Here is a 23,671-nt window from a genome sequence, read left to right on the forward strand (position 1 = left end):
TGTTGGATTTGAGGCCAGTGAAACTCCTCTGTGATGAGAGAAAATGTAGATATGAAGAGAAAAGTAGAGAAATTTTAAAAAAATAAAGAAGAAAAATTGAGTTAATTTCTTTCATGTGATCACCCAAACTACCCAGTGAATAAAACTAAAATAACTTCTGAAAGGAGGAAATATACATGCTAAGTGTGTATTTTAGGGTGGTGAAAATATTTTTAAAAACTCTACTATAAATATTACTTGAAATTTTAAAAATCAGTTAGGTCATATATTATAAAAATTGCTTATAATTTGACTATTTAAATATATATTAATTTTACCTGAAAATTTTTTATATGGTTTAATCTAATAATATCCTAAATGACTCACATATGGAGTCCAACTGAGGCTGAATCGCATAAATTTGCAGTCCACACGTATTCTCTGAAATTCTTTGAGGACAAAAACAGTAAACAAAAGCAGAAAGAATAAGGAAATGAGTCTGGCAAAGGGACAGATAAAAATATGAAGTAGTAAACAGTCTGTGCTGCTAATGAGAGTAATGCGGTATTTGCAGGCAGAGGAGGTTGTTGTGAGGAGGCAGGACATGTGTGAAGAAAAGAGTTTGAAGAGAGGAAGTAAAATTTAGAAATTAATTGCAAATGAAATAGTTTTTAAAATAATAGTGTTAACTTATTTGTGGTTTCCTGAAAAAAAATGTCCCTGTCCCTGGTCCTGAAACATAAATGACCTTTTAGACAAGGTTGTTCTCCCTCTTGTCCCATGGAGTTGGAAACACAGATCTGTAGTGGGAAGAGGGAAAAAAGTGAGATAGAGAGATAGAAATATGGATGGATGGATGGATGAGAGGGAGAGGGAGAGGGAGAGGGAGAGGGAGAGAGAGGGAGAGAGAGAGAGAGAGAGAGAGAGAGAGAGAGAGAGAGAGAGAGAGAGAGAGAGAGAAGAGAGAGAGAGAGAACACATTGAGGTAAATTGGTTGAAGGAACTGGTTAAAGACTACCACTGTAGATATTACTATTAAGGGATTTCTTAGGGAGAAGAGAAGAGAGTCATTGTACCTTATTTGCAAACATGCTCTGTTACCAGGAAAGAAACTTGATGAGGGGAGGAAATGCACATAGTGTATACCTTCTTGCAATCAATATCCTAGCCACCCACACCTGTCTTCTGCTGCATTGTGAAGTTTCTGAGTCCCAATTAATACGTTGGTATCTGTTTCTGAACGAGAAAGCAATCGAAGCTACTGCATATTATGCATTTTGAGAGACTATGAAGCCAAAGTGTTACAAGAATAATAGGGTTTTAGTTCATAGAGGAAAGACTGGTGATGCATCTAAGAAACAGATATGCTAACTATTCCTTGTCTTAGGAATCAAGAAAAATGAGAGAAAGGGAGTCCAGCACAGATTGCACCAAAGAAAATTATAGTAGGGAGAGTCCAGTTTCACTCAAAATGAGAAGATGAAGGGAATATTTTTTTTAAAAATGTGGCTAGCATACTGACATATTCTCAAGGGGAAATTAGAAATGACTTAATATTAGTTTTCTATTTGCTCCTGTAACAAGTTGCCACAAGCTTAGTGGCTTAAAACAAATTTATTTTCTAACAGTTCTGCAGATCTTAAGTCCCAACACAGTGGGATAAAATCCCAGTCTCACTGGGATAAAATCAAGGAATTGACAGAGCTTCCTCATTCCATTCTAGAGGCCCAAAGGCTTGTTTCTATTGCCTTTCCTTGTTCACATTTTCCCTGATCATTCTTTCATCCTAACATCACCCTATGACTCTCTCTCTTTTTAGCAATTTTATTTTTATTTTTGACACTATCACAGATGTCCCCATTTCCCTCCCACTTTTCCCACCTCCACCTAGCCCCCACCTACCTCTTCTTCTGGCTTTCACCCCAAATAGCCTCAGCAATATTGAGAAAGAAGAACAACCTTGGTAGTATCACAATATCTGATATCAAACTATACGACAAAGCATTGCAACCAAAATAGCCTATTACTGGCATGAAAACAGATCAATGGAACAGAGTAGAAAGCCTGGGAATAAACCCATACCTTTATGATCAATTAGTGTTTGACAGAGGAGGCAAGAGCATACAATGGAGTAAAGACAGTCTCTTTAATAAGTGATGTTGGGAAAATTGGACAAGTACATGAAAAAAAAAATTAAACTAGACCACCAACCTCTTATACTCTTTTCTTCTTCCCTCTTCCTCTTTATTTTCCTTTTTTAAAATTTATTTTTATTGTTTACACTATTACAGATGTCCCTATCCCCCACCCCTTTGCCCACCTGCAGCCAGCCCCTGCTACCCCTCTTCCCTCTGGCCATCATCACACTGTTACTTGTGTCTATTGAGTTATACTATTTTATGTTCTCCTGTTATTCACTTCACTTACTTTCATTCAGTCCTCCCAAGCTGTCCTCCCCTCTGATTGTGTATCCATGCTTCTTGTTCTACTTTGACAGTTTATTTTGTTGACTAGATTTCACATATAAGTGAGATTATATGGTATTTGTCTTTCTCAGACTGGCTTATTTTACTTAGTATAATAATCTCCAGGTTCCTCCTCTTCTTTATGGACCTTTGTGATAACATTGGGTCCACCTGGATAATCCCAAATAATATCCTTCTTTAAAGTCAGTTGATTACTGACATTAATTCCACCTAGTACTTGAATGCCCTTTTCCATGTAACATAGCACATTCACAATTTCTGGGGACAATCCCATACTGATGTGCGATTGCTATAAATCTGCTCTCATAAAAGATAGAAAAAAATGTCAGTGTTTATGGAGAGCTGATTAAATTCATTTTTATTACATATTTATTGAATATTTATACTGTATCAGTCTTGTTGTAGGCCCTGAGGAATATGGCAATAAGCAAGATAGGTTTCAAGCTTTTATGGAACTTACATTGCAGTTGGTTTTTGTGAGGAGGTGGGGAGTTCGGGTATACAACCCAGCAAGTAGTAACAGTTTATGCTTTGGGGGTTAAGAGGTTTTATAATGCCTCTCCCTAAAAACAAATCCTCAATATTCTAACCTCTGGAACCTGTAAATATATTTCCCTAACTGGCAAAGGGACTTTGAGATAGGGATATTATCCTGTGTTATCTGGGACAGCCAAGGAAAACCACATAGTTCTTAAAAATGAGAAAGCTGGGCACAGAGTGATGTGAGGTAAGGAAGACTCAACCTGCCATTGCTGCCTTTGGAGGTGGAGGAAGGAGTCAAGGAATGTGGGCAGCCTCTAGCATCCAAAGGAGATAAGGAAATGTGTTCTCCTCTAGCCTCCAGAAAGGAATGCTGCCTTGCTAAAACCATGATTTTATGGAGCCCTTTGAGACTAGTGTCAGACTTTTGACCTCCAACACTGTCAGATGATAATAAATCTGGGTTGATTTACACCACTAAATGTGAGATAATTTGTTAGAGTGGCAATAAACAACTGGTACAGGTAATGAGAGGAGTAACAAGCATCATCCTGACAATCATCTTCCCTAAGATACAGTATATGCCTAAGAACACCTTTTTTTATTCTGAACCAATTTGGAATCTTTTGTCGTAAGTAACAAACCAAATTGAGATAGATAACACAGAACAGGGAGAGTTCATTATAAGGATATAGTGGTATCTCACAAAACCCAAGGAGAACAATGCAGCCAATTCCTTAAAACAGGTCCTGAACCATGAGAGCAAGGATGGTGTAGACTTTTCCTTTCCACATTTTCTTCCCGTTCCTCTCTAAATAGCTCTCTAACCTATCTCCTTTAGTCTCCTCAGTCTGCCCAGTTGAATATTGTTGGCTGACCAGAGTCAGATGCTCCAAAGGTAAAATTGCAATGGAAATGTCTCTCTTTCTCTAACTTCCCCTTCCTCATCCTCATTTATGGAAAAAAAAATAATTCTGATTGTCCCAGCATGGGTTAGATGCCTTGCCTTGGACCCATCTTAGATGTCCCAGAGCAGATCAGGGAAGGAGAAATTGTTATAAACAATGTGTATACTCCATAATGCTTATTCTACCACTGTAGAGATAATTTTAGAAACATATATCATCTGTTTAGCCAATCTTATTCAGTATCTGTTGGAAACAAAGAATTGTGTGAGACAATGTGCAAAATACAAAGGCAAACAACAAACATTTATCCAGCATCTATTTTTATGCCCAGAACTCTGCTAAAGGCTTGGGTCACATGACACAGAAAACAGCATGCTTAAGGAATGGAGGAGAGAGGACAATTGAGATTATTATGTGATGTGTGCTGAACACGTTACATCCTACTGAATTGGCTTGGATGGGGCAGGGCTGGAGCAAATTCCCCAAGAAGATAATTGGAACTTGCAGGTGAACAAAGGAGGAAAATGCTTCTGAGGAAGGAGAGGATCAACAATCCCACAGTCATGAAAAATATCAGTAAAGTCCTGGCCAGTGAGTAGTTCAGAATGACAGGGCTTGCAGGGGGAGAAGATTCCAGTTATTCAAGGCTCCCAATCCAGCAGAGGAATCAAGGTATGCAATAAACAACAGTCACAGGGTCTGAATATATCCGCATAATAATGAAGTGACATAAAACACACTGAGAGTTTTGGAGGTGAACTTGGGGACTTGGGGTCAAGTTTAAAATCCAGTTGGGAAGTTTAGATCTGTTTCTAGGATAGGCTGGCTGTTGCTGTTAAGCAGTGTCATAAACAGCCTGTGGATAACTTGGATGCGCAAAACAGAGCTTAAAATTAATTAAAATGCTCCTCTTTGGTTGCAAAGCACACAAACATTATGCAAAGCAACTTAACCACTATGTCGATCACTATAGCATAGACATAGAATTTGCTCCCCAAGGTGACATGGTTTCCATGAAACTGAAACTCTGTAATGGTTTCTATCATCTTCTCTCTTTATTTCAAGAATTGTCTGCCCGGTTTTTAGAGGAAAACGCTGTACCATGCCAGGAAAAATATCTTGAATATTGAGTGGCAGTAGGAAACCCCAGAGAAAAAGAATTTCCATCACAAAGTCTTATCTTCTCCTGGAATCTTTGAAGTAGGCCACTGGCCTGCACATACCAAATTCCTCTTGCTTTGTTTCTGTTTAAATGAACCATTTGAACATGTTGGGGCTTCCAGTGTCTACTGGGTGATTATGAACACATTGAAGTACTGAAGGAAACCTCTTGGGACCCCATAGTTGACCTCATCATCGTTTAGATTTTAATTTGATGCATCATCAATTGGAATTTTTAATTCAGACTATTCTCAAACGTTACATGGCATATCTTCTAAGTCTTTTGAGAAGGGATATTATGCATGCCAAGTTTATTTCTAGAGCCCAAAGTCTGCAGTCTCTCATCCTCTGGTTAGGTTACTGTGCTTACTGCTTTCTGTGTATTAATCTTAGGGTGTTGGGGACATTTTTTTTCACTTTTAATTCCTGTAAATTTAGCACTAAACCTAGAGAAAAAGGAACCCCATCACTTCCAACCTATGTGGATGAAATTTTCAAAGACATACTATGCCTTTGAGGATTTTTTGTTATTTTGGGTTTTTGTTTGTTTGTTTGTTTGTTTTGTTTTACTGTTTTTATTCTAAAATGGAAGACTTTGTCTTTTAGGACGACGGTATTGATTGCATTATTCCTTTCGACATAATCCCATATTCCTTATGCAGACAGAAACACCATTGATTTTTATAAACTAGTGGCATTTAGGTTGTTTTTTCATCACCGGAAGTTTTGTTTGAAAAATGAAAACCAGTTCAGAGTAATCTGTCTTTATACAGAAGTATTTCTGTGGCACTTATCACAGCAGTACCTGGCCACTCAGAAGCACTATTAGACTAAAACTCATACACTGGAGAGGAAAAAAACAACAATCTAGATGCTAAGAAAACAGAACACTTAAAATATCAAGAGCAGGAAATATTCGTTGTTCATGAGGAACCGATGGGAATCTAAAGAAATTCTGAGCAATTTCTCGGTCCTTTATTTATTTAAAGGTTTCTAAAGGACTATTCTAGACCTTTGATTCTGGTACAAAACACCATTGAAACTTGACATGGCAAATCAAGAATGGTGTATGACACTTAATTCTCGCACTTTGGCCAGAAGACAAAAGAGAAAGCAAAAAAATCATCTTGAAATAACTGAGATTCCAATGGACCTCAAGGGTGTTTAGAAATTTCCAGGAGGATAGTGTATTTTGTCCTGGGTACTCAAGAAAATGGGCCTGATGCCTGTGTGGTATAATATCCATTGTGATGTCTGTGTTGAGATACATTTAGGGGAATGAATAGTTCAATGGTTTGAAACTTGATGAACTAACTAATTTAAAGAGAAATTGACTGATATCATGAATCAAATTCCAAAATGGTTTTGTAACTTCAGTATCTTGTTCCTTACTATAAAATCAGTAAAATTATAGTAATATATATCATATGTCAATTAGGAGGGCAGAGCAGTTTGTCATATCAAAGGCTATTTATTTCATTCTTTTAAATATATAAAAGAGAAATTACTGAATAATTGCCCAATTTTATATAAAAATAAAGTCTTTTTATAAAATTACAATACATGAAAATTCATATTTGAAAGTAAGCCAGTTTTCCTTGGCACATTTGCAGATTTATATTATAGTTCAAGCCAACATATTGAGAAGGCACATTAATGGGAAAGGAATAAATATCTAATTTACAGGAGAGTAACCACCATAAAGTTTTATTTGCATCATGATGTTATTTCTGAGTAAAAATACTTTCTGCTCCATTTCGTGGCGGGTAATCTGCCGATTCTTATGATTTTCCTCCTATTTTAACAAAACGATGCAAATATTTTGTGTGACCTTGCTATGTAGTCAGAAACACTGCTGATAGAAATTACATTTCAAGGAGAAAAGCCATCTTCACCTCGGATTTACGTCGTCGTTGGCAAATTAAAAGTATTTTAATAAGGCTGCAGTGATAGTTCAGGAATGAGATTTCAGCTGAGCTTCTGTGCCAACGAGTGCATTAACTTTATTCAAAAATAGTGTATGTAAAATGGCACACAACTGACATGAGCTGATTATGATAATGTCTTAGTGCAAATTTTTGAAAATCAGGTACTGTAAAAATATACCATTAACTTTATGTTAATAAAATATTTTGCTTGATGCCTTTTAAATTATTCATTTGAAGTAGTCTAAAAATATAAAAGAACTCTTATTATCATTCAATTTACATGATTACTTTTAAGTTCACTTTTTTTTGGTTTAACATAAACAGAGTGTAAAATTCACATCAAGCTTTGGTATTTAAAATGTGTAATTTTGATGCAAAAATTGGAGGCTGGGTTACATTTTTAAGGTTGTCATTAGTATAAATATAATTTTGACTTCTGATTTGAAACAATTTAACCCTTAGGAGAAATTATCATGTTCCCCAGGTTGACTCATTATTGCTGCTTTGATTATAGATGAATTTCCTTTGTAAAAACACTTTTAAAAGAAGAATCTAAGCACTGTCTTGAAGCCCCAGGGGTTTCCACAGATGCTTCTGAAGAAATGATAAAAATTACCAAGAAAAGAGAATCATTTTCCTCCCCCAAAACTCATCTTTGATGTTAAGAATTAAACAGCCATTATGTACCCAGAATTGTGTTGGGCTCTCCTTGGATTTACCCAGGAGGGCAGCACCCTGGCTGCCTCTCATTGCTTACAGTCCCATGGAAACCTACCATCACTTACAACAGTTGTTCCACAGTGCTGGGCACATAATGCTACCCAGGAAACTGGATTTACAGAAAAAAAAATGGGAAGACAAGACAGTAAAAATGGGTAAGAACTCTAAATGTGACAAGGCTTGACTTGAGTAGGAGGGATATAAGTTAGATTTTTTAGAGAAGAGATGTAGGCTTTCAAATGGAAGAAGAATTTGAATGAAAGGTTAGACTCGTCTTCTTTAGAATATATGGGATATACCAAAGCCTAATTCTGTTCACAATATCATTTAAAATTTCCATATGCATTTATAAATACTTTAGTCCCTATGCAAATATAAAGCTAGTTATATAAATAATTACTTTGAGCCATATGCAGTTCTAAAAATATATAGATGAGAAAGTTATTTCGAAAGCCAGACAATGGCTCACTTATTTCAGAAGGTATTTTAAAATTTCAGTATTGGGAGGGAAGGGAGAGAGGAAGAAAAATGAAACAGAATTTGACTTGTAAGTGCAGTATATGAGCCTGGTGCATCTTCTCCATATGGACCAAGCTGTGCATGCCTCATTCCCACATATTTCAGAGAATGAGGCTCTACTGCATATCATCACAGGCATCCCTGCCATCAGTTATAACCTTTGGCACAGTCAGGAGTTTCTGACTTTCACATAGCTCAGTACAACCCTGTCTCCCAAGAAAGGTACTAATTTGACATGACTGGACAAGGCACTGAGAGAGGATCCCACGAGTTTGATAGTATTTGTAGAATTAGAATATCTTATCCTATCAAAATTGCAAGGAACCTCACAAGCTAGTCATCTCTCTTCTCACCAGACAGAAACAACTTGTACAACAACTTCCTTAGGAGATGTGCATCTAAGCTCAATCTGAATAGTTAAGAAAAAGAGAAGGTACTAGTCTTTGGGCACTACTTACTCATTCACAGACATTTCAAACATTTAAAGACAGACACCATATTTTAATATCCTTCTCCAAGGTCACATGTCTGTTCCTTCATCTCTTCTTTTCATTAAACAGTTTTCAAATTATCTTCCACCATCCTCACCTTCTTCGGGGCACTTTCAAGTTTTAATTTCCAATAAAACATATTATTTATGCTATGATATGGTGATCCGATGAGAACATAAACACACATATCACTGGATGCTGCCCTCAAGAAATTTATATGTAAGAGGGACAAGGAAACATATATCAAAGGACACCACAAATACATACTTGTGAACTGTGTCAAGTATCAAAAAGGAGAACTTCTAAAAATCACAATTGGTTATCCAAAATACTACATAAATATTGGCTCTGATGTGATCGTGCAAAAATATGGAAGCTATTACTGACCTTGATCTGAATATTACATAATACTGCAGCCAAAACATTCATTTAGCATTTTGAGCTTGTGGTTAACTCAGACCTCTGGGTCTTTTTCAAATGAACTTCTGTCATGTCCCCTTTCCCCTACATTCTACTTATATAATTGATTTTTCAACATCAACTCAAAACCATACTCTTATGCCTGTAAAAATTCTCTCAACTTGGCTTAGGCCCAGGGGTCTAACATGTCAAAGTCATTTTTGAATCTTAATTAAGGCATGTGACATATTAAGTAAACTTTTGAATGAACTGAAAATATGATATATAGCACTTGATGAATTCAATAAAGCACAAGACCAAAGGTAAAGCTCTGTCTGAAGTGTGCATCAATGACTTCTTGAAGTTAATATGCTGATGCACATAAGATCTCTCAATACCTAACCATATGTAACTGACATGTTATTTGTGCTCATATCCACTTCTCCTTCCTCAGGCAATATATTTTCATTGAGGAACAGTTCTTTTTGCTATTTTCACTCTAGATGATCTTGAGGGCTCAGTCTATCCTAGTGTCATGTGACCAAATTTGGTCACTGAGAATATTGACTTCTGCTGGCTACTTAATTGGGAACATAACCTAAGTCCTTCTGGTGAGATTCAGTTCTTGACCTTCTGCACCATTGTCGGAAAGAGAGACTGTTTACTTAGGACTGAAAGTAGGAAGATTCAAGATCGGAATTGTTGGGTGTCACCAAACGGAGAGGGTCTACCTAGGGAAGCACGCAAGTAACAGATGAAGAGTGTAGCCAAGATATAAAGAAAGAGAGCCCTGGCCTAACAGCAGCCCATGCATCGAAGGGTCACAGGTTTGATTCCTGGTCAAGAGCACATACCTGGGTTGCAGTTTCAATCCCTGGCCCCAGTCCGGGTGCGTGCAGGAGGCAACCAATTAATGTGTCTCTCTCACATTGGTACTTCTCTCTCCCTCTTCTGCATCTCTCCTCCTCCCTCCCTCCTTTCCGCTTTCTCTCTGAAAAGCAATGGAAAAAATATCCTGAGGTGAGGATTAAAAACAACAACAAAAAAAACCAACAAAAATATATAACGAGAGAAAGAGCCCAAGCCTTGACACAGAGTCAAAGCCAGGGCTAGCCTTTTCTGTTACAAAAACTATCATATGAACTCTTCAACTTCAGCCAGTGTGCATTAGGTTCTACCATTTGCCAAGTATTCCAGCTGATTTACCATATTATTATCTGGGCAACATTTTCCTTTTGGCAGCAAGAATATCCTGGGAGTCTTTGTCATCTATTTTATTGAAACCTATATATAGAATCTCTAGAATACATTATTGGCTGATCAGCTTAGTAATCCTTTTGTAAGAGGAAATTAGATTTGTTTGTTTGTAGTAAATGTATTTTGGTTCAGCGTGATCATCTCTTTTCTAAAACCATCTGGTTAATAATCCACTATAAAAGCTTAACTAGTTTAGAAGACAAACTTCATTTTATCTTTGCATCACTAACCATGGGAAAATTTGTATTTTTTTTTCTTTTCATCTTTTAGATATTTTCTTTCTGAAGCTTTAGGCACATGGTTCCCAGGATTTTTGAGTATGGGTACCTTTTAACATATCAAAATTTATCTCAGACCTCCAAAGGCTTATGGTTGCACATTCCTAGTTACTGTTTATTTAAAAACATACATAAAGGCAAAAAAAGACTCTATCATATTAAATAAAATTCCTTTTTATTAATCATAGCATCTCTAAACATTTGACAAATTAATCTGTGTACATATAGGAACTATTACCTATTCAATCTATGTATAAATCTATGTATGAATGACTTCCCATTCCCTTTCAGCCTGGCCCAGGAATAAATGGGCCAGATGGGGTAGTCTTATTATAGCCTATTTGTTGACGATGACCAACATTTTATCTCTGGCCCTTTTCAAATAAATGCAAGGCCCTCTGGTCCCTTTCTTCTGAAATGCCCTTCACATTTTCCTTTCAATCTCTGTGGAGGCTGCTCTTTTGACTCTGCTCAATAGGAACCTTGAAATGAAAAGTGATGGGGAAGAAGCTGGGGCATGAGCTGACACTAGACAAAACTTCACTTAGAACTAGAAATCAGGGTTGGCCATGGGGTAGTTTTCTTGCCTTTCTCTAGCACAGAGAAAAGGAGAGACTAAGACCCCATACTCTCAGGGGATAATTACCTGACACATTGACCCTAATGAAAAGCATCACATGTGACCTTCTCAAAAGCTTTGGTGTGCGATTTTTAAGATAGTGATTCTCAAATGTGGACTGCTGATAATGTCTGAATGTTCTTTCTGTCTGCTTGAGGTCATTTATTTTTCTAATGAAATTAAGCAAACTGCAGGTTAGGAGGAAACACGTTTACTTTTACCTTAGTAAACTGATTGTCACTTTGACCTATCACCTTTATGGTTGACACAACCTTGAGAATATGACACATTAGCTCAAGAAGGAGGAGGAGGAGGAGGAGGAGGAGAAGGAGATTTCTCAGAATGAGATTCCTAAATAACAGGCACCATTATTTTCCTTTAAATTCATGTTGCTGTTGTTGTTAGGAGTTGCTGTCTACAAAAGTTTCAGGGTAGAGTGTCCATAAAAGATTTCAAGGTAGAGTCTGACACTCCGTTAATCATAGTTGGTAATCAGCACCTTGGATGTCAAGCCTTACTTTTTGCTCCCCATGCAGCAATAAGGTACAACTTCATCCCATCTCTGCCTTAATTTTTGAGAGCATGGTACACAGTGGACACAAAACTGATCATCATATCTAATGTCTCCACATTGCTAATGCTTGAAAACTTGGCAGAGGTTGTCTCCAAAACACCAAGGCATAAACTATTTGAATAAAGATATTTGTAGGGCATAGTTCTGAGTCAATCAATACAGCACATGAAGTTGAAGGACTTCAGAGAATGGTCCTCTTAAAGTCTGGGTTAGTGTGAAAAGCTGAAGATCTTCCATATCTGGGTTAAAACATCTTTGTAAGGGTCCAGTTGTTTGAAGGTTGGACAGGCAAATGTATAGTTCTCAGTGATAAAGAACACTTAACCTATAACACCAGGCCCCTTATTTTTATTTTCTTCCCTAGTATTCTTATAGAAAAGCAGTTGGTTGCATGACTCAGATCATGAGTCTAACTATCATTCCACAAATATCCCAGCCGCCTGAGACTTTGACACCTGATGCCTGACTCACTGAAACCATCCTCCAAGTTGTTTTCTTGTATCTGATCCACTCTGCTTTATTTTTCTCCCCCAAAAAATCTTTATGAGACACTTGTATAACACATATTATTTCTGTCACTCTGAATTTGCATGTCAGGTCTACAGTCTAGGGGGAAATAGACTTCAATATGCCAGTTATTACAAATCTGAAATTAAAAGTGATGGGTGACTGCCCCTGGTATTTGTGGTATTCTTCTTGTACCTTAGCTGAACATCTTTCTTCACTCTGTTAGACGTGTGTATTTTAGGGGTAGCACAACATAATGAGAAGTATGGTGACAGAGTAGAAAGATCATGACTGAGGACAGGGTTGGAAAAGTTTATCTGTAAAGAGACAGATAGGAGATATTTTAGGCCAGATAGTCTCTGTCACAACTATTCAACTCTGTAATTGTCTATAGCCATAGATAATACCTAAATAAGTGTGCATGGTGTTCCAATAAAATTTTATTAATGGACACAGTATTTGGAATTTCATAGAGTTTCTGTGTCTCATGACCTATTCTTCTTCTGATTTTTCAAATTATTTGAAAATGTGAAAACATTCTTAGCTCATGAGCCATACAGAAACAGACTGTGGGCTGGATTTGGCTTGCAGGCTGTGGTGTGGCAATCCCTTGTTTATGAAAGAGAATGATATGGACTTGAATCAGAGCTCTGCCATGCATACGACCCTAGATACAGTTTATGTAGTATTTCTGGACATTAGTTTAATTATTTAATTTTGTGTGTGTGCCTGTGTGTGTGTGTGTGAGAAAGAGAGAGAGAGAGAGAGAGCGAGCGAGAGATTTCAGAAGTATATGACATTTGATGAGTTATAAATAAAACAGCTAGCATGGTCGTGATCTTATAGGGACTCAAGAACTACAACATGCCCCTGCTCTGGAAAATCAGACAACAGGTCCCTCATATGTAACTTTAAGAGCATGATCACTTAATATACACTCAATAATTACTGCTGCTGTGGAAAAGACTAGATTCCATCTCTCTACTACTCTCTTAAGTTCTGAGGTCAAACAGCTTTTAATCAAATTCACCACATGGACCTGGGGAATTTTCTGAAGTTCTTTGGCTTTTTGATACTTCATCCTAATATGAATAATAATAATTCCTGCAATTGAGAGTTGCTGTGAAAATTACCTGAAATAATGCATGTAAAATGCTTAGACACTGCCTTGTCCCTTGAAGATTACTCAATAAATAAAAAGTTATCAATACTAACCTTCATATTATTAAGTGGCTTCAGAGAACCTACTGGATAAAGTCCAAGTTACACAATTTTATTCCAACTGTCTGATTAACTAGCCTATCCTAATCATCTTTCAAAATTCTCCTTTGTTGCACACCATGTTTGTCTTCTGCCTGTTTCACTGTACCTTCCTATCAACCTGTTTATTCCCATTTACATGTCTTTGCTTATGAACTTAACCCTTATCTGAAAATCTTTGCCCTCCCTCACTTTTCTTCAGTGATATGCTGTAAGAATTTCTAGATTCTTATGAATTCTCACCTTTATAGAGTCTTTCCTAAAAACTGTAGCTAGATCCCATAGATTTTTTCCTTCAGTTTTAGTAGCAATAACATTTTTGTAGTGTCTATATAATTTTTCCCTAAAGGTATATGATCTTGTTTCATTCTCTAATTATCTCATAGTTATAAGTCTTATCTTGGGATCTAGATTGGGATCACCTGGAAAGAAAGGAATGGTGAAATATACTTTTTATGTACCTTCTTCTCTCTAAACACCTACCTACCTGCTGCGGTAGTCACCTGAGTAGTAGTCATTTGAGTAGACAAAATCTATACTGTTCCTGATCCTGATTTTGGTCCTATAGTAAAGATCTCAATATGATGGGATACTGTCCATCCATGGGAGGCTTAATACACTGCCATTTTCCCGTTACTTACTTACCTGTAATATCAGTGCTTGAGCTTGCCTTTTCCTGTTGGTTTTGGTGACAGAGACACACTTGACTATTAACATCAATTTATTTCTTTTTCAAAATTTTATGCAAATATTTAACAATATGCCTAAATACAATGTATCCTTGTAAAGATATTGAGTCTTTGGCTTCCTTTTTGAGTGTTTCGGGTAGATTCTAAGTTATTCATCACATGATCTCTAGTTTTCTTCAATGAAATGTATTAGGAGCCCAATTAATTATGACTCATTGAGTAGCATTTGGCAAGACTAAATGAGGTCATTCAAACATAGATTTTGCACTTCTGGACACATCTCCTTTTGTTGCATTGAAGATTAGGGAGAAGTGAATTTTCCTTTCCTCCTCTTGCCTTTTCTACTCAAATATTGTATATGTAATCTTTATTTTCTTCAGAGAGAGAGAAAAGCCAAGGGGTGGGAAATGGAAGAGTAAGAATATGATGACATTGCTACTTTTGCCAGTGAGACATTCCTTCTTCTCAGTGCCTCTGGTCAAGGAGGTTCCAATTAAATGCCCTTCCAAGCTTGTGATTTCCTCTATCCCATCAGCCACAGAGTGCACGGCAGGGTAACACATGAAGCTGCTCTGTCCTGCAGTCTAGACCTTCTGGTTTCTCAATTCCACATCCCTGTGCAAAGAGGAGAGGGAAAGTTGCCTGGTATCGAGTTGTACAGTAGAGAGAATAGGAAGAGACTTAAATGCAATACGTATTTGCCAGCTCCACTGTTGGCTTTCTAACTATCTCCTTCAGCAGGGAAAGGTACAAAGCTGCTGAAATTTAAAAAGATAGGAAAAATCAAGAACTGCATTTTCCTGAATAAGTCCACTGCCCCTGAGCACTGGAGAGAATGGCATCAGAGCCCAACATTGGTCAGAAAGACTGGGCATCTTTGTGGGAGCCCTGAAAAGGAAAAAAGGACTGAAAAGGATTGCATCTCCTCATGATAACAAAAGCAAGAAAGGAAACCATTTTTCAGCAACAGCCATTCCTCCCCTACCTTGCTTTATCCTTTTGTTTGGGCAGCAATCACAGACCCATATGCTAAGCGGTGGAAGCTATTTTTCAGAAGCATTTGTCTCCTTGGAAGGCTTCTAAGCTTGTTTCATTGGCAACTGTGAAATCACCACTGGGTCTGTCGTGTGTTATTCTACAGATGGTTTGCACGGGTGGTTTGTTTCTTCAGGATGAAATCTCCCTTTGGACTCCGGTTTGGATTTAAGAAATTCACGCACTACTGGTCTTTACTTTGGTTTTGATAAAATTCTCACAGTGTTTCACCTGTAGACCCATTGTCTCTGGAGTTGTTTGATGGGTATGAAGGAAGCCTTGAGAAGTAGCATTGATGTCGTGGAACATACTCAGAAGCTTCATCAACCATCATGGTAAATTCTAGTTTGGGTGGCTGACAGGTGGTCAGGCAGTTTTATACAGAAACCAGGGTCCAATGCGAGCGCAAAGTAATCTTACAGAATTTCACCTAAAGGCAGATGGCAGCACTTTTGTTACACTTGTGGATTTGGGCGGGCGGGGGGGGGGGTTCTTCTTCTCTACCTCTTCTCCAAAACAATCACAGTTGCACATGCAGTTCATGCCAGTGACATTTCTATGTGCCCATGAAAGTGCCATCCTCTTAGATACATTTATTGCAGCATTATGCCTTTAAAATAGGATGCAAAAGTATAAAACGGAGCATTCTAATTTGCAAGGGAGAGGTTACACTAGAACTTTTAAAGACTTTGGTTCATTTTCATTTCTTCAGTTGCCAAAAAATTTGAACCGATTGTATTTTTCACATGACCAAGGAGCTAACTGTTGTGTCATGGAATTGGCCTTTTAGAGTCAGGCAGCAGTGGGTTTCAATGGCTACACAGTTGCTCACTGGTGGGTGGACTCTAAAGGGGATAACATAGCCTTACTCAGGGTTGATGTGAGGAGGATTAAACAATATAATAGGTAAAATCTCAGCAAAGGATTGGCACCTAATAAACTCAGCTATTGTTTATTGGGTACTTTCTCTTTGGTAGGCTCTGCTTTTTCCATTTCACATGTCTTAACTCAGCATATTGTCATCATCCCAACTTTACATACTAAGTAATTCTATAACCCTCTACTCGGATGGGGACATGAAGGCAGAAAAAGGTTTAACTTTGCCAAGGAAACAATGGAAGTAATTAATGGTTGTGGGATTTTTACTCCTGTTCTTTATCACTGGTCCACTTTGGCTCTCCATGTAATAGAAGAACAACAGCAAAAATAATAATAATTCTCCTTGCCCTCCACTTTTCTAGGTCTTTATTTACATCATCTGTAAAAACTGATGTGATTATAGTAGTAACTTAAGAGGTGACCATTAGAAATACATGGTGAACATCTCAAAACTAAACAAGGCTGGAACCACTCCTATGAAGATTCCAGATTTGCAGTACTTAGTATTTATTTGGAGGTCTTAGAATATGAGTTATTCTGATGCAAATGTTATTCCTAGGCAAAGAAACAGAGAGGTAATCAGGGTAGAAAAAGCCATATGAACCAACAAAACATTTCTAACCTTCTGTTTTCTGAAATTCTGCATCAATCCAGATGCAGAGGAAAATCTTTGTTTTGTGAAAATGGTAAAATATATATCTTTTTAGAGGGTAACTAGAGTCAAGATATGGCTATAATTTCTGCCTCTGCAGTGTTTCACCACCTGGCTCTCCTTTGTAAGTGACCTTGGGACTTTAAGATGTTCCTATGGAGCGGTCGTGCTTTTTGTAGTTTAAACAATTTTCATTTCAGCAAAGTGTTTGGCAGCAGCCTCCCGCTTCTTGCATGTCAGTAGTACAATGCAGGCTTTTAAGCCACTCTTAACAGAATTACCCCCATGCTGTTTTCTTTTCCTGATATGTCTTTGCCTTCAGTTCATTTTTAGCACATATAAAGGATTGTATGTTTTTTATTAGCATTCATTTGCACTAAGCATAAGTTGTGATCAAATTCTTCAATATTATTAAAGGGCAGATGAACAATTTTATGGCATGGGAAAGGCAAGAATGCACTTAAGTTTACTGTGCTTCTAAACTTTCAGTGAATGTTTTTCTTATGACATCAACCATCTTATCATCTTTGCAGATTCATGTGCCCCTTCTAATTTAAAGTAACAAGGTAACATCTGTTGACCTAGAATAGCCATAGGCAACGAGTGTGGGTGTGTATATGCTCATTGTTCTTTGAGGGCATCTACATATTAAAAATAACATATTGTCAAAAATCATTGTGAAATTTACAACAGACCCTGACAGAATATGAAGATCCAATATCAATCATCATTAGGAAATCAAAACCTACAAATGGTTTTCTTTTTAAAAATTATCCCTTAAAAGAGGAGACAAGTCTTGAGCAGCTACAATAATAACATTTTTAAAATAGTTAAAATTGATTGAGGGCTTACCATGTCATGGTCACTGTTCTAAATGTGTTAGTGTATATTATTTTATTTAATCATTGCAGCAATCCAATGAGATAGGTGGTGTTATTGCTATTCTCATTTCTCAAATGGAAAACACACACACACACACACACACACACACACATACCTACAAACAACTAAGTCTTAGAGACATTAAGCAACTCATCCTAGGAAATTCAGCTAGAAATAGTGAAGCCAAGATTTAATCTGGTCCCATAGTCTGATCCTTTCCTCACTGGGGCACAGCTCTCCAGCTGGGCAAACCAATAGGTCACGTGTCCAAGCAGCCAACTGTCAAAAGTAGAATGCTATTGCTTACACAACTAAAAGGAAAATATAGGAGCACCTTTTAACTGTTATGAAAATCATGTCATTAAGCCAGAAAGTTGAGAGTCCTAGGAGAGGCAAGGAAAAACCAAGAATAGAGACGTTGTGGAAGAACGGAAACCAAGAATGGAAATGAGAAGCAGACACAGAGATGCAAAGGCGTTGGCCAGTCTGAAGAGTAGAAAAGAACGTTAGCTACAAGGAAAGAGAAGAAAGGACAGCTCTTTCACAAACTGCGTCATCTCCATGCCAACTTCCCATCCCAGGGCATCCAGGCTGCCACATTAAAGATACTGCCATCATTGGACAGATCTACAGTGGGAGCAGTTGCTGGGACTTTAGTGAAAGGGCAAGTAGGTCTTATTTACTAACCTACGCTCTAAGAATATGAATCATCATTTTTACCTAATGCAACTTTATGCTAATCAGGACAGATGAGGGGAAGGCTTAATTTTGAGAATGACATAAAGTCATTCTTTCAAGTTCAATAGGAAACTAAACTATGCTTATAATAGAATATACTAATAAAAGGGTAATATGCTAATTAGACTAAGAGACCCTCTGGACATCCTTCTGGATAAAGCCATGTTGGCAGGGCCGAAGCAGAGGCGGTTAGGGGCGATCAGGCCAGGAGGGGAGGGTAGTTGGGGGTGGTCAGACCAGCCGGGGGGGGCAGTCGGGGGCAAGCAGGTTGGCAGAGGTGGCAGTTGGGGGTGAGCAGACCAGCAAGGGGGGGGCAGTTGGTGGCGAAAAGGCCAGTGGGGGTGGGGGCAGTGGTGGCGACAAGGCTGGCGAGGGGGGGCAGTTGGGGGTGAGCAGGCCTGCAGGAAGAGTGCTTAGGGTTGATCAGGCAGGCAGGCAGATGAGCAGTTAGGAGCCAGCGGTCCTGGATTGTGAGAGGGATGTCTGACTGCCGGTTTAGGCCTGATCCCCCCCAGGGATTGGGCAGTCGGACATCCCCTGAGGGTTCCCAAATTGGAGAGGGTGCAGATTGGGCTGAGGGACAGCCCCCACATGCACCAGGCTACTAGTACACATTATAATTTAAAATATGAAATATGTGCTTTAAAATACATCTCTAAGCGTATAGTCCAAACTTGAAGGAAAAACAGAGTATCCCTCTAAGGAAATTACTTTTAATGTTATCTTTGAACAAACCCAGACAGGGTATCTGGTGTATAATTGACATTCAGTAGATGAGGGAGAGCACAGCCAGGGTGGCTCAGTGGTTGAGGGTGGACCCATGAATCAGGAGCTCATGGTTCAATTCCCAATCAAGGCACATGCCTGGGTTGCAGGCTCAATCCCTAGTAGGGGGCGTGCAGGAGGCAGCTGATTAATGATTGTCTCTCATCACTGATGTTTCTCTCTCCCTCTCCCTCTCTCTGAAATCAATAAAATAAAATTTAAAAAAAACACCAACATCTTGTAAAATTAAAATAGATGAGGGATGAAATAAAGAAGGACAAAAAGTGGCAAGGAAGAAAGAGGTACAGGGAGGAAAGAAGGACCAAATATGTATAAAAATTTAGGTGAGCATTGTATTCCCATTAACTTTGGTGCTTTTACATGAGATGTGATAGAAAGCTAGATACAACTGTTAGAACTAAACCAATAACTCATAGAATCACCAACCCATTTAATGGGAGTTTCAGAGCAAAAACCACTGAACAAAAACACTTGAACAGTTTTAAATGGCTGATTAAACCTCTCTATTTTATGTTAAACTAGTTCAATTGAACTTCAGTTAATCTTCCATAAATCCTGGATTTCTGTAAAAATAATAAGTAATTGGGAGTTATCATTATCCCTGAGCTTTCTGATATGCCAGATATTTAACAAATTGAGTTAGAATATACTTTTCTAGCCAATTCTTTGACCTTTTGGTGCATTTAATAAATGATCCTTTCAGAATGGCAGACTAATAGGAAGAGAGTGAAGCTAATGTACTGTCACACAAAGTAGAGGGAGCAGAGATGGTGTCCAGACTTTTTTTTTTAACCTCCTTGATTGGTATTGACATGGTTACACGTTTGATCTAACCGTGGCATCAGAATCTTAATCAGAACATTGACGTACTATACAGAAAGAATGGGAAGCCCGTTGTAACTTTAAATGTCAAACTATGATGTTTTTCTAATACCCAAATCTCTTTGGATATTCAAGAGTCCTTTTATTAAAAACAAAACAAAACACACAAACAAACAAAAAGAACCTGTGAACATACAGTCTAGCTCTAGATCATCAGCTTCTGGTTATAAACAATATGCAGATTTTGGAGTCTCCTCTCATTAAAATTCTCTTGAATGGTGCTGGATATTTGACACTGTCCCCACCAATGGATTCACCATGAGTCAGAAAGACCTGCAGGTATAGGCTTGTAAAGAGAGGATTTTACTTCTTGTGTTTCCGGTGCCAGAACCCTACACCATGCTCTGACTCTTGTTGACAAGACAGAGAGAGAAGAGCACCATGGAACTAGATCATTTTCTAGAGGAGGAGGAAACTGCTTGTGAGATTGCTACTTGAGCTTTGCCTCTCGATCATAGTTTATACAAACTTGGCTGTGTTATGACTTTTCAGAAGCCTAATATGTGAATACCCTTTTCTCCATTTTTTTAAGAAAAATGCAAATATCCTAAATAAAGTCAGCTAACACTAAAGGACTTGTATCAAGAAAATAAATTCTTAGTATAGGGGTTTTAGTCAATAAAACTCTGCAACCTACTGGGCCTTATACCTATGAAGACCAGTACTGATTATGACAAAAAACGCCTTATGCTATCCCTAAAGTGTAAACTCTTATCTAGTGTTCTGTACCAGAGTAGGCAGAAAGGCATACATCAGTTTTAGAAAGATTTCTACTTCCAGCAATTGACAATTTAAAAATTTGGTTCCCTGGAGAGTTATGTTAACTACTTGGGAAAATTCAATTATCCACAACGACATTCCAGGCCCAATAAGCCAATGTATCGCTGTCCAAGTATATCGTCCATTCTGGAAATATGTATAGAATTAAATCTGGAGTAGGTTTCAGAGTTTCAGTAAAGTTTTGTCATTTCCAAGTTGTGTGACCTTCAGCAAGTCACCCAAGTCTCTAAATCTCATTTTCCTCATGTAAAAAAAAATGGGGATAATAATGCTCATTTCACCCTGTTGAGGAAGGTGCATTGAAAATTCAGCCTAGTGTCTGACACATTGGCTATTCATTATAAATGGAAGAATTATTTTACTTTAAATGTTTTACTTTGAATGTATTTGAAAGAAACACTGGAGTTTCTAAACATTAATTGATGGCAATGTATTTTGCAACAACTTTTAAGTGATACCCTCTAAATACAATTAGGATGCCATTCTCAGCACAGAGGTATAAGTTCATCAGTCATCGTTAATCCTTCCATGTCCCTTTGTGATCTCCAGCAGTTCAAAAAGTCTCCCAAAATCCCATTTGCTAGAAGATTAAATGGAGTCCAGCTCACCTTATTGTTCCCTGCCTTGGCCATGTCAGGGCTGTCCACACAAAGCCTCAATCTATATAGCAATTGATGGCAATGAGGGAAGACCTAATGTGTTTATAACCACATGCAGTAGACATTCTCCATTTAATAAACACATACTATGAACCAGGAAGTAGGATGAGTGTTATGGGTACATGCTTTCATTATCATGGTGTTTATTTGAATGGGTGTAAATAAGGTTGAAGTCTTGGCTCTTCCCTCATTAGCTCAAAGACTTTGGAATGCTTTCCCCCCCCCCCCCTCATTTGTAAAAATGTGGATGAGGAGTCCTGGTGAGTGTGGCTCAGTTGGTTGAGCATCATCCCATGCACCCAGAGGTTACCATTTGTATTCCTGGTCAAGGGCACATGCCTGGGTTGCAGGTTCTATCCCCAGTAGGGAGCATGCAGGAAGTAGCCGATTGATGTTTCTCTCTCCTTAATGCTTCTCTCTCTCCCTTTCCCTTCCTCTCTCTCTCTAAAAATCAATACACTGTTAAAAATATTAAAATTGTGGATGACAATATGTGCACTTCAGAGGGCTGTTGTGAGGGTTAAATGAAGTAATGAATGTTATGGATATTTAGTACACTGTAAGTTTATTGACTCTGTTCCTTCCTTTACCTCTCATGACATTCTGTTTTCCTGTAGCCTCACCGTCTGCTCCCTCTCAGTATCCCCGGCAGCCCCTGGCTCAGCCTGACTGGCAGTAGAGTGGCCTATGGCTCTGACCTGGTCCTTGTCTCTATCTACACATGTTCCCTAGGTTGCCTCACCCAAAGCCATGTCTTAAGACACCACCTTGTTCCCAATAAAAGCTCTAACTTCCAACTTATAAACAAGGTCAAATTGGCATAGTACCATCATCTGTCTGACATGGAAATCTAAGCTATTAAAAATGCAGGAGGGAGAGAGAAAAAAAGCACATGATTTAGTACCAATCACCCAAGTACCAACTTCAAAATTCAACCAAAGGAGAAGGAAATTTGGAGTGTTTACTTGACTTGCTATATCTGAAGAAGTCATGCAGTTGTTTTTTGTTTTTGTTTTTTTTTATGTGATAGTAGTACAGCTTATCCTTTAATTAAAAATTTAAAAACAGTTTTTGAAGGTTAAGAGTTCTATCTAAAACTTCACATCATTTTTAAGGAAAATTAATAAAAATTATAAATTGTTATAGCTCATTTATAAGAAGCTAGATGAGACCATTATGAAAAATTAGTGAAATTATCAGATGGAATAATTAAAGATCAATTGTGAAATAATCACATAATTCTAGCTATACGCTGTATTGCTCTTCATTAATCAAAGATAATCTGGAATTGCAATACTTAATTAAATGCAAGAAGGTGTTTGTGTGTTCAGCCTCTGAAAGGAGATAATTGGAGAGTACAGAAGCTGTACAGTTATCAGCTTTTGCTGATTTTTTGAGAGTCTAGAAATGTAAATTCTGCAGTATGGGGGTTGGTCATTTTGTGGACTATTGAAATCAGACTTAAAATAGACACTTCTGTTTTCAATAAAAGAAGTTTTTTCTGTTTTCAATAAATAATATTCTTCTCTTAGTCTTGGGGAAAATATTTTAATTCATCAACAAGAAGAAAGTAATGAATCTAAACTTGGCAGATGTATTAGATCTCAAAGGCCCATGAACAAATTCCATCTTACTTTGCTTTCTTCACGGCCAAAGGAGCAACCTGCTGGCTACAATCCTCAGTGCTCCTTGAAAGAGGAGTAATTTTCTCTTTCTCCCATTTGTAAAATAAGACTACATATAATACTCATGTCAATCTTTATCCTCAGAAAGTGCAATGAAGTCACATCAATTTCAAATGCAATTTATATTTTTAAGTATAATTAAGGTGAAATTTATATACAATAAAATGCACCTATTTAAGATATATAATCATTACTTTTGAAAAATATATACCCCTGGTGTCACCATGACAATCAAGATCTTTTCCCTCCAAAAAGGTCTTTGTGCCCAATCCCAGCCCATCCCCACTCTCACCCTTGGCACCAGGTTACCACTGATCTGCTTCTCTGATAGGATAGCTTAAATTTGTTTTTGTTACTTAAATGGAAGTCTTAAACATGTACTATTGGGGATCTGGCTTCTTTTGCTCAGCATTATACTTTTGAGATCCAACTCTCTTA

Source organism: Myotis daubentonii, chromosome 5 (genome assembly GCF_963259705.1).
Source record: "Myotis daubentonii chromosome 5, mMyoDau2.1, whole genome shotgun sequence".
In the NCBI taxonomy this organism is placed as follows: Eukaryota; Metazoa; Chordata; class Mammalia; order Chiroptera; family Vespertilionidae; genus Myotis; species Myotis daubentonii.